Here is a 13,453-nt window from a genome sequence, read left to right as displayed (position 1 = left end):
TGGCTTCAAAATGTCAGCATCATTTAATGGTAGACGCAGATCAAATTTTGAGAATTTATACACTAGTGAGATGATCCTTATTTAGATGCCTTCTACTTTTACTTTGACGGGAAAATCGTGAAAAGTGTGGTTTAATCACAAATCGAGAGAAAAAAAGGCACGTTGGCTTCAAAACAAAAAAAGACACGTTGTCGACTGTGGAATAACCCTTGCGGACACCTGCTTGGTTCTCATTTAATATTTGTCGTTCTTCAAGCCAATTCGTTATTCTCCTGTTGATCATACCAATCATTAGTTTTCCGACACAGTTCATGAAAGTGATTCCTCTATAGTTATTGACATCAGCAGTATCCCCTTTCTTGTGTATAGGAAATATTATTCCGGTACGAAAAGCTGTATAGTCCTTACACCCATTCAAAATCCTTGTAAAACATTTGCATAATACAGTAGAATTTCGATAATTCGTAGCTCGATAATTCGTAATCTTCGTAACAAACTGCCGGTCCCTTGAAAAAATCGCGATAATTCGTATTTTTTTCATCTCAAAACATTTTCTAATTTCATAAAAATTTTATAATTTTGTTGTTAACATCTTTTTATTACAAATGTTTGCCCACCAAATGCATAGCATCAATAAAGTGGGGTACACATGATCAGTTTTGACTGTCAGTTTTGCTCAAATAATCGGTTGATTGCCAGTGTGTCCGTTCATTTTTGTCAGTTATCCGCCAACCACAAAATATTTTGTGGTTGATGGACAGTTTGACATTTATCGATATTTCCGAAAAATCGACAGTCAAAACTGATCGTGTGTACCTCGCTTAATTCTTGCGAAACTACACAATCAAAAAGCGCTGTCAACGGCTTTTACCGTAAGTTTTCATTGTCAGTTTGTTCGCTAATTCAGTGGTGGTGTGACAAGAAGGAGAGCGAAGCATAGAATGACAAACAAACGTACGAACAAAACTTTGTTTTTGTCGCAAAAACGAAACATTATTGAAGAAGTTGATAATGGAGCAACAAAAATTGATGCGGCTAAACAATTTGAAATTGCACCATCAATGCTTACTTTAATATTAAAAAAGAGAGAATTCATTTTGCAATCTTCTCCTAGCAGCATAGCAAAGCGGCAAAAATTACCTGAATATCCCGATGTAGAAAAGGGTTTCAGTTTTATGGTTTAGACAATGCCGAGAGTCTAATGCTAAGTTTACATTTACGAAATCCACTCGATTTCAACTGTCAATTCCATAGGTCAAACGTCAAATGAAATCTCATCTGGGTTTCATTTGACGTTTAACCTATGGATTTGACAGTTGAAATCGAGTGGATTTCGTAAAGCATAATATGCCAGTTTCAGGTCCATTAGTAATGGAAGAGGTCCAATCCTGCGCCAAAAAGTTAAATGTTAACAATTGTAAAGCAAAGAACGGCTGGTTTGATAACGTAAAAAAACAAAACAGCATCGCGTATAAAAAAATTTGTGGAGAAAGTGCTGCCGTCGAGAGTCAGATTTGAATACATCTTTTCTTTGTTTTTGTAATTCCATGCTAATTTCGGTAAGAGATTGAAATTGTCCATCTTCTTGGGATTCGTATATGGCAAATAGAGCTTTAAGACACATGGAAAGTGATCTGACCATATTTAATCCTTTACTTGAAATGAGTTCAAGACATCTAATATTTCGGGAGTTACTGTGCAGAAGTCGATCACGGAGCTTCCAGTTTTGTTTGCAAATGTAAATTTACCGTCCTCATCTCCTCTAGCTCAACCGTTCAAAATTACTAAATCATTATTGCTACAAAATTCTAAACATTTCTTTCCATTAGAGTTGATCGTTTTGTCTTTTGATTTTCGGATATTCAAACAGTTCTTCGCCATTTCCTTAGGTAGCTCTTGATTCTCTCACATCCGTGCGTTGTGATCTCCGATAATTATTTTGCTGCTCTCGCTACTTTCGACATTGCATTTCAAAATTTCCTGATCTTCATTCAAATTCACCCCTCTTAAATACACCGGTAACATTTCAAACTTTAATGCATTAAACTCGCAATATATAATTATATGACTTCCTCGATCGTTGATTTCAAAGTTGAGCCCATCGTTTTCCAATCCGTTTCTCACTCCAACTAATTGACCACGTATGCCTCTTCCTCTAGCAATATTTCTCGTGGCCGCATTCCAAAAAATTTTATAATTCCTAAACTTTTTGCAGTAGAATTCTTGCTGTTTTTCTTCAAAATGCGTTTCCAGAAGTACGAAAATAGCAAATCTGCTTAAATATTCAAAGAAACGGTGGTGAAGATTTTTGTTTGCTAAGCCATGAACGTTATACATATGCTACAATACTTAATTCGTAATTAAAATTTCTTGATATACATTTGACATTTATATTATCATTATTTGTGTGTTTTTCATTATTTTTATTTTCTTCTTGCAACTTAATTTGTAATACCGCGCTTCTTCCTTTTGCTTACTCACTCCATCGACGCCTTAACCTTCCAGTTATGTGCGTGCGTGGCCCGTACTTATACGCATTCCTAGCGGATTGATCATCGCTCATTCTTATGACATGGCCTAGTCAACGCAACCGATGTATCTCGATACGTTTAACTATACTGATGTCGTTGTAGAACATATGCAGTAGTTCATACTACGTCGACATTCTCCGGGAAAAATTAGTGTTTTGTAAAGCGTTATTTTTCTTTGACGAGATGTGACATTGGTTTTAAACTGTTTACGTGAGCCAAAGTAGCATCTGTTAGCCAATAATATTCTTCTTCTTATTTCAGAACTGATGTTGTTCGTTGTGTTTATGACGGTGCCGAAAGAGGCGAAAGTTTTTATACCTCAAAATGATATGAACCAACATCCGCAGTTAGTCCAAGTTCTATAGACCCATTACTGTCAGACCCACTTTAGCACATTCTCCTTCAACCTTCTTAAAGTTATCAGTTACTGCTTTTACTGATTGACCCATGACGTCAATATCGTCAGGATAAGCAGGTAAAATCTGGGTATTAGTATATATTGTGTCATTTCATTTGACTTTTACAGGAAAATTTTGAATGTTGTTGTCTCCTTGTCTGAAAGCTTTTTTTGTTGCCGAACTGTGCGGAGAGGACCGGGTATCAGTTAGAGTCATCTTACAAAGCCGGAAGAGCTTTGTGTGGTTACCAAATTCTGACATGGCTTCAAATACATTCGAACCTAAGGGTCTGTCTATATTCGACAAAAATGTCTTGGGTCTTTTCCACTATTTAACGCAAGGCAAATATCTGGACTAAAGCCACATTGGTATGACCAAATTATTTCGTTTCGTTCCTGCTGTCTTATTATTCTTCAGCCGGTTTTATGCTGTCTTTATATTATCATATACGCGAGGTATTCATTCAATACCGAACTTCTTGGATTGGATCTGTGGTATCTTCGTAGTCTTGGATACCAACATTTTCGAAAAGTGCACTTACCATATCCTCAGCACAATATCTGTATCAGTTACTAAATTACCCTGCTGGTCTTTACAGGATGACTTGCCTAAACCAAAACCATCACATGGTGCTCCTAAACCAACTTTAAATAGAAGGTGCTTACACCTGGGAAGTTTTTGGGGATTCTGAAATTACAATGTTCATAGATGTAAAAAATCAAAAAACAAAAAAAAACCAGCCGGAGCGCGTTTCAAGCTGACATTTTTAAGGGTTTTTTAGGTTTTCACTATGAAAATTCTCTACAAGATTGAGTTGTATGATATGTTCATATTTTTTCCGTTATTGAGATATAGAAGTTCAAATTAGGACAATGGATTGACTGTATCGCATCCTTATTAAACAATGCCATGACAGCAATTTCCCAACTTAAACTTATATATCACTGCGTGTAATTTTTTGAGTCATGTTTTTTTTTTTAACCATATTCTGACTCCACAGTGTGATAGAAGACCAAATCTTCCCTATCTCATCAACTTTCGCGGTTATAGGTTCCTAGAATCTTCATTCCTAGAATCTAGATCATTCCTAGAATCTTCATATGTTCTAGAAGGTCTTTTCTGAAATCTTAGGAACATTTTTGTAGTTGATGGTTTCCTTAATTTTTGGGCAGTTGGGTATCTTTGGACTAGAATCGGAGAAACAAGTGTAAAAATTTAATATTTTCAAAAGTTTTTTTTTGCTATTTTCACCTTTAACAACCGTTCGTAGACATTTGCATGTTCCAGAAAGTTGTTCATTGATGTCTTTGCAACATTATTGCAGTTGGTTGTTTTCTTGAATATTGAACGGTTTAGTATCTGTGGACCAGAACCAGAGAAAGCAGGATAAAAATCCCATTTGCTTTGTTATTTTGACCTTTATCTATACAGAGTTCATATGTCCCAGAAAGATGTTTATTGGGATCTGAGGTACATTTTTGTAGTTGGTAATTTGCTTCAAATTTGATCGGCTTGATAGCTGCAGACCAAAACCCGAGAAAAAATTTTAAAAGAAATTTGACCTTGGCGATTTTGACCTTGCAGATGAAGTTTGATGGATTATATGTGTTCACAATTTTTGTTCCTTAAGACAAGATCTACAACTTTGCCTCTGAGATAAATTCAAAATTCGTAACGGTTTGGAAGACATAGTCTTGATAATTGACCCCTTTTTACATCAAAGCCTCAAACCTTTGGAGGCCTGCAACCGCGATAGTTGATGAGATATGGGAAAAACGGCGCGACACGTGTCTTCTATTTTTTAGTCTTCTATCATGCTGCGGTGTCAGAATATGGTTAATAATTTTCGTGCTGCACAGTGTATCTCAGAAATGGCACAACCTAGGAAAAATCACATATTCTTTAGTCCCATTTCGAAAGGATTTGCAGTTTTCAAGCTAAATCCTGAAGACCAAGAAAAAATCTGAAAGTTTGATCTGAACCTCTATATCTCAAAAATGGTAAAACCTAGAAAAATATCAATCAGCCAATCGTTTACAGAATTTTCACTGCTACAGCATTTTCTCCCGATAACAGAAATTTTTTCTGAAAAAATGTATGAAATGAAAAAAAATCTCAAAAATTATTTCCTGTACACTTAAGCCTACTAATAACTAAAATGACGTTTATTCCATTTAAATATTGAAAAAAATCGTTAACCACATTTTCATGAGACTCAGAATTGAACAAAATTAGTGAAAAACAAATTTTATGGCAGTTTGGAAATCTCATGTGGCTCAAAAGTTTATTTCCAATGACATATCTGCTTACCGTGACTATAAACAGTTGTCCTTAAATCTGACAAATTGAAATTTTATAATCATTTTGTGCGTAAGGTTTTTCACCTTATGTAGAAACTCATCACGCTATGATACTGGAATATGAGGTTGTGAAAGTGAAACCCCTAGTATATGCCGCCGTTAGGGTATAAATATGCAGCTTCAGAGTATAATGTTTTATCATAAGATGTCCTTTACGTAGTCAAGATATTTCCTGTCTTTACTGGGCAATATTTATGCATAGTTTTCAATAGTAATGAGACAAAAAATTAACAGTTTACTTTATCTCTGGTATTTGTAGATTGTGTATATAATTCATGGAATGAGAATATTTTTCCGTTGCGCAAAAACAATAGATCGACTTTAAGAGCTAAATACTGTCTTATTACAAAATGTAATATTCATTCATTTCCATAATCTCACTCTTATGGTAAACATCGTAGCCATTCAACTACAATTCAACATCTACTGATTTTGTTGTACTACAAATAATTACAACAGTGGTAATTTTGTCCCTCTTCCATAAAAAAGTTTCTTTGCTGAAATGTGCCCTACAGGAATAAAGACATAACACGGTGCTCTTGAAGCAACTTTAAATGGAAGGTGCTTACACCTGGTAAGTTTTTACGGATACTGAAACTACAATATTCATAGATAAGAAAAATCAAAAAAAAAAAAAATCGCAGGAGCGTTTTTTTAATAAATCTCGATTCAAATTGACGTTTTTAGGGGTTTTTTAGGTTTTCACAATTTTGTTTGGAAACTACAAGTCCTATCGAAATGAGAGTAAAAAAAATGTTGTAGCTATGAAAATTCTCTACAAGATTGGCCTTCGCGATAATTTCGTAGGTTTTACCGTTATTGAGATATAGAAGTTCAAATTCGGACAATTCATTGACTGTATCGCTACCTTATAAAGCAATGTCATACATTGTGCGCCTTAACTAACTTTAAGTGAAAACCACTTACACCTGGGAAGTTTTTGCGGATTTTGAAACAGCAGTGTTTATAGGTGAAAAAAATCCAAAAACAAGAAAAAATCGCCGGAGGGATTTTTAAATAAATCGCCGTAAAAATTCACATTTTTAGGTTTATTTTAGGTTTTCGCGATTTTGCTTGAAAACCGCAAGTCATGTCGAAATGGGAATAAAGAAAATGCTGTAGCTGTGAAAATTCTCTAGAGGACTGACCGATATGATTTGTTCATAGGTTTTACCATTTTTGAGATATATACATAGATGTTCACGTCACATTTTTAGCTTTTTTGTTAGATTTTCACGATTTGCCAGAAAACGGTTAGTCTAATCGAAATGTGGCTAGCGAGAATCTTTTAGCTGTGAAAATTGTTACAATATTGGCTCTAGTAATTTTTTCCTAGGTTGTACGGTTTTCGAGATATATAAGTTTATGTTGGGAAATTGCAGTCATGACATTGTTTTATAAGGAAGCATTGTCCCAATTTGAACTTCTATATTTCAATACTGTAAAACCTACGAAATTAACATAAATGTCAATCATGTAGAGAATTTTCATAGCTACAACATTTTCTTCAGTCTCATTTCGATAGGACTTGCAATTTCCAAGCAAAATCACGAAAACCTAAAAAAAACCCTAAAAATGTCAACTTGAATCGCGATTTATTTAAAAAGCGCTCCAGCGATTTTTTGTTTGTTTTCGCGATTTTGCTTGAAAACCGCAAGTCATGTCGAAATGGGTCTAAAGAAAATTTTGTAGCTGTGAAATTTCTCTAGAGGACTGACCGATATGATTTGTTCCTAGATTTTACCATTTTTGAGATATAGAGATGTTCAGGTCACATTTTTACCTCTTTTGTTAGGTTTTCACGATTTGCTTGAAAACGGCAAGTCTTATCGAAATGTGACTAGCGAGAATCTTTTAGCTGTGAAAATTGTCTACAATATTGGCTTTAGTAAATTTTTCCTCGGTTGTACGGTTTTCGAGATATAAAAATGTATGCTGGGAAATTGCAGTCATGACATTGTTTTATAAGGAGGCGATCCAGTCAATGCACATTGTCCCAATTTGAACTTCTATATTTCAATAACTGTAAAACCTACGTAATTATCATAAAGGTCAATAATGTGGAGAATTTCCATAGCTACGACATTTTTTTCAGTCTCGTTTCGACAGGACTTGCGATTTCCAAGCAAAGCACGAAAACCTAAAAAACCCCTAAAAATGTCAACTTGAATCGCGATTTATTTAAAAAAGCGCTCCAGCGTTTTTTTTGTTTTTCTCATCTATGAACATTGTAGTTTCAGAATCCACAAAAACTTCCCAGATGTAAGCACCTTCCATTAAAGTTGCTTCAAGAGCGCCGTGATAAATCTTAAAGCAAAAATATTTTTATTTTTCGCATAGTTTTGGGATATAGCTATGAAATTGAAAATATAACTTACAAAATATCATGATGATTTTCTTAAAATAAATTATCAAATGTTCTAATACATAATCGTATATCGTACATATATATCTGTAGTACATATCTATAGTATGTGTGTATAATTGTTTGATACATGTCATTTGAAAACATATCAATATCTGTGTGTATGCATGTGTAATAACATGCAAATATTTATTTCATATTTCTAGATGTTGAAATAGATAAGAATATTCTTCATTCCTAACATTTTCTAAGCATAACTGACAAGAAAAGTATTCACACTTGCATGACTAGCTTTCTTTAAAAGGGAGAAATTACACACGTTCTTACATACTTACATGCACATATCTTCTTACACTTGTGTAGCTATGACATAATAATAATAAGAAATATTCTCAATTGTTACTGATACGTTTTATTAATCATTGCCATGACAACGACGATAAAAATAAGAAGAACGCGTGTTTTGACGCAAAGATGATTAGGTGATGAACATACATAGCTGCTACTTACATACTTCACACGCACAAACACACTTGCACTTTAACACTCATTCATATCACACGAATATCAATGAGAATCTATTATATACTATAAAGGAACAAACGTGAATAGGTGTTGTTAGGAGAGGGAGGGGGGTTGTAACTAGAGATAGGGAATCATTGATATTAGTCTCTGTTACGCTTCAAAACATCAAAGCGTTTTAGTCAATAAACACGTTACAGGAATGAAGAAAAATGCCATTAGAATGTTATGCGTTGTGACACAAATATTTTATTAAATTTATTTTCTTTTGTATTTTTGATAAAAAAACACGGGGTGTAGCAACAAAATTCAAAACGATTTGGGGGAAAAATACATTCCGAATCATGAATATTGTTGCTGATGGTGTTACTTGATATGTATTCTTTTAAAGCTATATGTTTAAAGTATAGTTCCAACATTTTTTCCACAAAAAAAAACTATAAAAGTATATATATTAGGAATATGGCATTTTGACCTTTTTATCTCAAAAACGATTTCCTGTAGGAGGAATGAATTAACTTTTGACTATTAATGACTAAAATTACGTTTATTCTATTTCAGTATTACAAAAGTTCACGCACAAACCACTTTTAAGGAATTAGTTTTTTTGAAAAAACAATGCTACGAAACGAAAAAATCTCAAAAAAATATTTCTTGTTGACTAAAATATTAAAAAAGGTAACGCACAAACCTTTTAATTGATATGATATATGAAATAAAATTATATTTGATATAAAATGATATATGGTAACATGGGGCGGCAACAGCACGTGCAGCATTTAACACCAGCCTTTGTTGTTCCAATCCCACAAAAATGCATTCTTTTTGCCATTTAATTGCAATGGATTCCGAGGTAAAATTAAAGAAATTATGAATCGGAAGAAAATCAAGTCACGGCGGTGCAGAAAGCTCAAGGCGGTCAAGCTCAACAACTGCAGCTCACAGCGTTGTGATGGTTACAACGTATTAAGGGGTTGCCTCTACTTTCCACTTTAAAAAAATCTAAAAAAATGTTATTGGCTTATTTTGAAGTACTACGTGTAGAGTATGCCGATGGGAGCAAATTGGCTGAGATATGAGCATTGGAAGGGGTGACGTAGGGGATGGAAGATACCAAGCAACGGTCCTGATCGGTTTTAACATGGCAAAGCCCAGGATTTATCTTGGTCCCTCTTTCATCTCGAGTGGACACTGACCTCCCCGTGGTGTCACCTGGAGAACTGCCTTTAACACCCGTTAAAGGTAGTGAGCTAACATGTGCCGCGCGTTCTCCCATAAGAACGTTAAATACTTGGGTTTGGGCGTCGGGTTAGTAGAAAAAACGAAAGAAAAGAAAAACAACCCCCTCTAAAGTTGACGAACCCCGCAAACGTTTTAAGGACCATGATCTGCGAATCTGCACCTGGAATGTTCGCACTCTTTATAGAGAAGATGCAGTCTTCGCATTGGCAGACGTACTTGAAAAGTACAAGGCCGATATTACTGCCATACAGGAAATACGATGGACTGGGAAAGATGTCACAACAACACCTAAAGGTGACGCACTGTATTATAGCTGCCATGACGTAAAGCATGAGTTTGGTTGCGGATTTGTAGTTAGTCGGAGACTAAAACATCTGGTATCCAGCTTCACTCCAGTGAATGAAAGACTTGCTGCAATTCGAATAAAAGCTAAATTCTTCAACATCAGCTTTATTTGCGCTCATGCTCCCACTGAAGAAAAGGACGAACAGACCAAAGATATATTTTACGAGCGCTTAGAAGAAACATATGACAGTTGCCCTGCCCATGACATTAAAATCATTCTAGGCGATTTTAATGCCAAAATTGGAAAGGAGAATATCTTTGGCCCAACAGTCGGGAAATTCAGCCTCCACAGTGAAACATCTGACAATGGTATGAGGCTGATTGACTTTGCAGCTGCAAAAAACATGGTAGTTAGAGGTACCAGGTTTAATTATCTCGATATTCATAAGGGCACCTGGCTGTCTCCAGTTCAGAAAACAAGAAATCAAATTGATCATGTTGTGATAGATGGAAGACATTCATCGAGCGTGTTGGATGTACGATCGTTCCGAGGCGCAAACATTGATTCGGACCACTACCTTGTTGCAGCAAAGGTACGCACCCGCTTAAACGTAGCAAACAAAGTACGAACAGACACAACACGAAAGTTAGACATCGGTAAGCTGCAATCACAACAGATAGCCATAGCATATTCCACTCAACTAGCCCAATTGCTTAATCAAAGCACTCATCATCCCGATAACATATCAGCGCAATGGCAAAGCATTGCCCACTCCATGCAAACAGCCGCAAAAACCATACTTGGATACCAGAGGCCTCCACCAAGGAATCCATGGTATTATTAGGAGTGTCGTGCTGCCACCGAAGAGAAAAATGCGGCATATAGGGCTACTTTACAATCCGTAGCAACGCGTAGCGCACGAGAAAGATACAGGGAGAAAAGGAGAGAGGAGAAACGTCTTTTCCGCAGAAAAAAAGAGAGAGATGGAAAAGCGGGAGTGTAAAAAAATCGAGATGTACAGGAGCCAGAATGAAGTCCGAAAATTCTACCAAAGAGTCAAGCATCAAACTGATGGCTTTGGTACAGGCACATCCTCCTGTAGAGACCAGCAAGGTAATTTGGTAACAGATACAGATAGTGTACTCAGGATATGGAAAGAACATTTTTCAAAACTGTTGGTATCCAATAGCAGCGAAGACGACGAAGATACCACAGTCCCAATCCTAGAAGATGGTATTGAATGTATACCGCCCAGTCAAGATGAGGTAAAGACAGCAATAAATCGGCTGAAGAATAATAAGGCAGCAGGAGCCGATGGCTTACCAGCCGAGCTGTTCAAAACCGGAGGCCACACGCTGATAAGGTGTATTCATCAGCTAGTTAGCACCATCTGGCAGGAAGAACGAGTACCCGACGATTGGAACCTGAGTATCCTGTGCCCCGTCCACAAGAAGGGAGATAAGACTGTATGCTCTAACTATAGGGGCATAAGTCTACTCCCTATTTCCTACAAGATCGTGTCAGGGATATTGTGCGAACGACTAAAGCCTATGGTCAACGAGATAATTGGACCATACCACTGCGGCTTTAGACCTGGCAAGCCCACCATTGACCAGATATTTACCCTGCGGCAAATCCTGGAGAAGACTCAAGAGATGCAGATCGACACCTACCACCTTTTTGTCGATTATAAAGCAGCCTTCGACAGCCCGCTGCGTTCAAAGGTATTCCAAGCCATGTCTGAATTTGGTATCCCCGCAAAGCTAATCCGTCTTTGCAAAATGACTTTAACTGACACGAGGTCCTCAGTTAAAATAGGAAAGAACCTCTCCGAAGAGTTTGGTACCAAAAGAGGTTTAAGACAAGGAGACAGCCTTTCGTGTGATCTCTTTAACATCCTGCTGGGAAAGGTTATACGAGAGGCAAACGTCAAAAGAAGTGACACAATCTACACCAATAGTCACATGTTACTTGCTTATGCTGATGATATAGACATCATAGGCCGATCAGTAAAAGAAGTAACTGATACCTTTATGAAGGTCGAAGGAGAATCTGCTAAAGTGGGTCTGGCGGTAAACGGTGAGAAGACCAAGTTGATGGTGTCGACGCGTAATGCGTCCATTGAGCTCGGACCGACTGTGGAAGTTGGTTTCTATAATATTGACGTAGTAAAAGACTTCGTCTACCTCGGCACCTCCGTAAACACAACAAACGACATCAGTTGTGAAATAAAAAGAAGAATTATTTTGGCCAACAGATGCTACTTTGGTTTAAGTAAGCAGTTCAAAAACAAAGCCACATCTCGTCAAACAAAAATAACACTCTACAAAACACTGATACTACCCGTGCTGATGTATGGCTCCGAAGCCTGGGTACTTGCGCAAGCAGACATGGCAGTGCTTGGTGTGTTTGAGAGAAAAATTCTTCGAAAGATCTACGGACCAATCTGCGTTGACGGTGAATATCGACGTCGCATGAACCACGAGCTGTATCTGCTGTACAACGACATCAATATTGTTAAACGTATCGAGATGCAGCGATTGCGTTGGCTAGGCCATATCATAAGAATGAGCGATGATGACCCGCTAAAAAGGTGTATAAACGCGGACCGCTTGGCGGTGCACGCAGAACTGGCAGGCCAAGGAATAGATGGCGCAAACAAGTGGATGATGAGATGAAAAGGCGCGGAATTCCAGAAAGCGAAGCAACAAATAGAGAGAATTGGAGATCTTTTATTAGTTCGGCCTATAGAACAAATGTTCTGTAATGGGCCAGCTAAGTAAGTAAGTAAGTAAGTATGAGCATTGGAAGGCGACAATTTATTGTAATTTGAATGGAAACTTTAAACGCGTGTTTCTCGAAATGGCATTTTTGAAGTCGGTGGCAACGATGACTCGAAAACGAATGGCTCGAAACTTCATATGGTTTGATGACCTTATTAAATACATAAAAAGCTTGCCATTAAGCAAGACAGATTTTTTTAATTTTTTCCCCGATTTTTGAAATTATGACTTTGATATCTCACAATATGTTTTAAAACAATTTTTAAGAATTCTGTTTCGCTTAAAGGCAAGATTATTAGGTTCTTGAAACGCCCACAAAAATATACCAAGATCGGCGCATCCGTTTGCGAGCTATCGTGGGAACTGCAAAACGCTTGTACAGGTAGCCACACGACTATGCAATAATATTCAACAACAAAAATTCCCAAAGTAAAAGTTCTGCTCTTTCAGATGAAAGAAAGAAGGACTTCAAAATATTGGTAGTTTTTTTTTTTGAAAAAAAAAAAAAAATTAAATTAAAAAGGACCTTAACCTACACCACAAAAGAGTTAACAGATTATGGCCAAAACATAAAAACAACGACCTCAGCCACGTTTGGCGGCGTTACGTTGACTGATCCGAAGAGGTGCGCAAGTGATTTCAATCGACACTTTGTCGAGTACCCCGGGAGTGACAGGGCGAAGAGAAGAGTACTACGTCGCATCAGATCTCTTCCGGCGGAAGATGAACCACCAATGGATGATGTTGCGAATGTCATCAGAAACGCTAAATCATCCAAAGTGATGGACTCTCCATGGTATTGCTGAAGCAGCTGGATGAGCCGGGAATGGAGTACCGCACTAAAGATTTCAACCTATCGCTACCCAACCTCATTGTTCCCGAAGTCTGGAAAATGTGCCCGCTGGTCTCGCTATTGAAGCCAGGCAAGGATGCCAGCAAAAGTGAATCGTAAAGGCCGATATTTGT

This window comes from Musca autumnalis, unplaced genomic scaffold (genome assembly GCF_047663935.1).
Source record: "Musca autumnalis isolate F117 unplaced genomic scaffold, ASM4766393v1 scaffold_4, whole genome shotgun sequence".
Classification (NCBI taxonomy): domain Eukaryota; kingdom Metazoa; phylum Arthropoda; class Insecta; order Diptera; family Muscidae; genus Musca; species Musca autumnalis.
Note: the sequence above shows the minus strand (reverse complement) of the source record.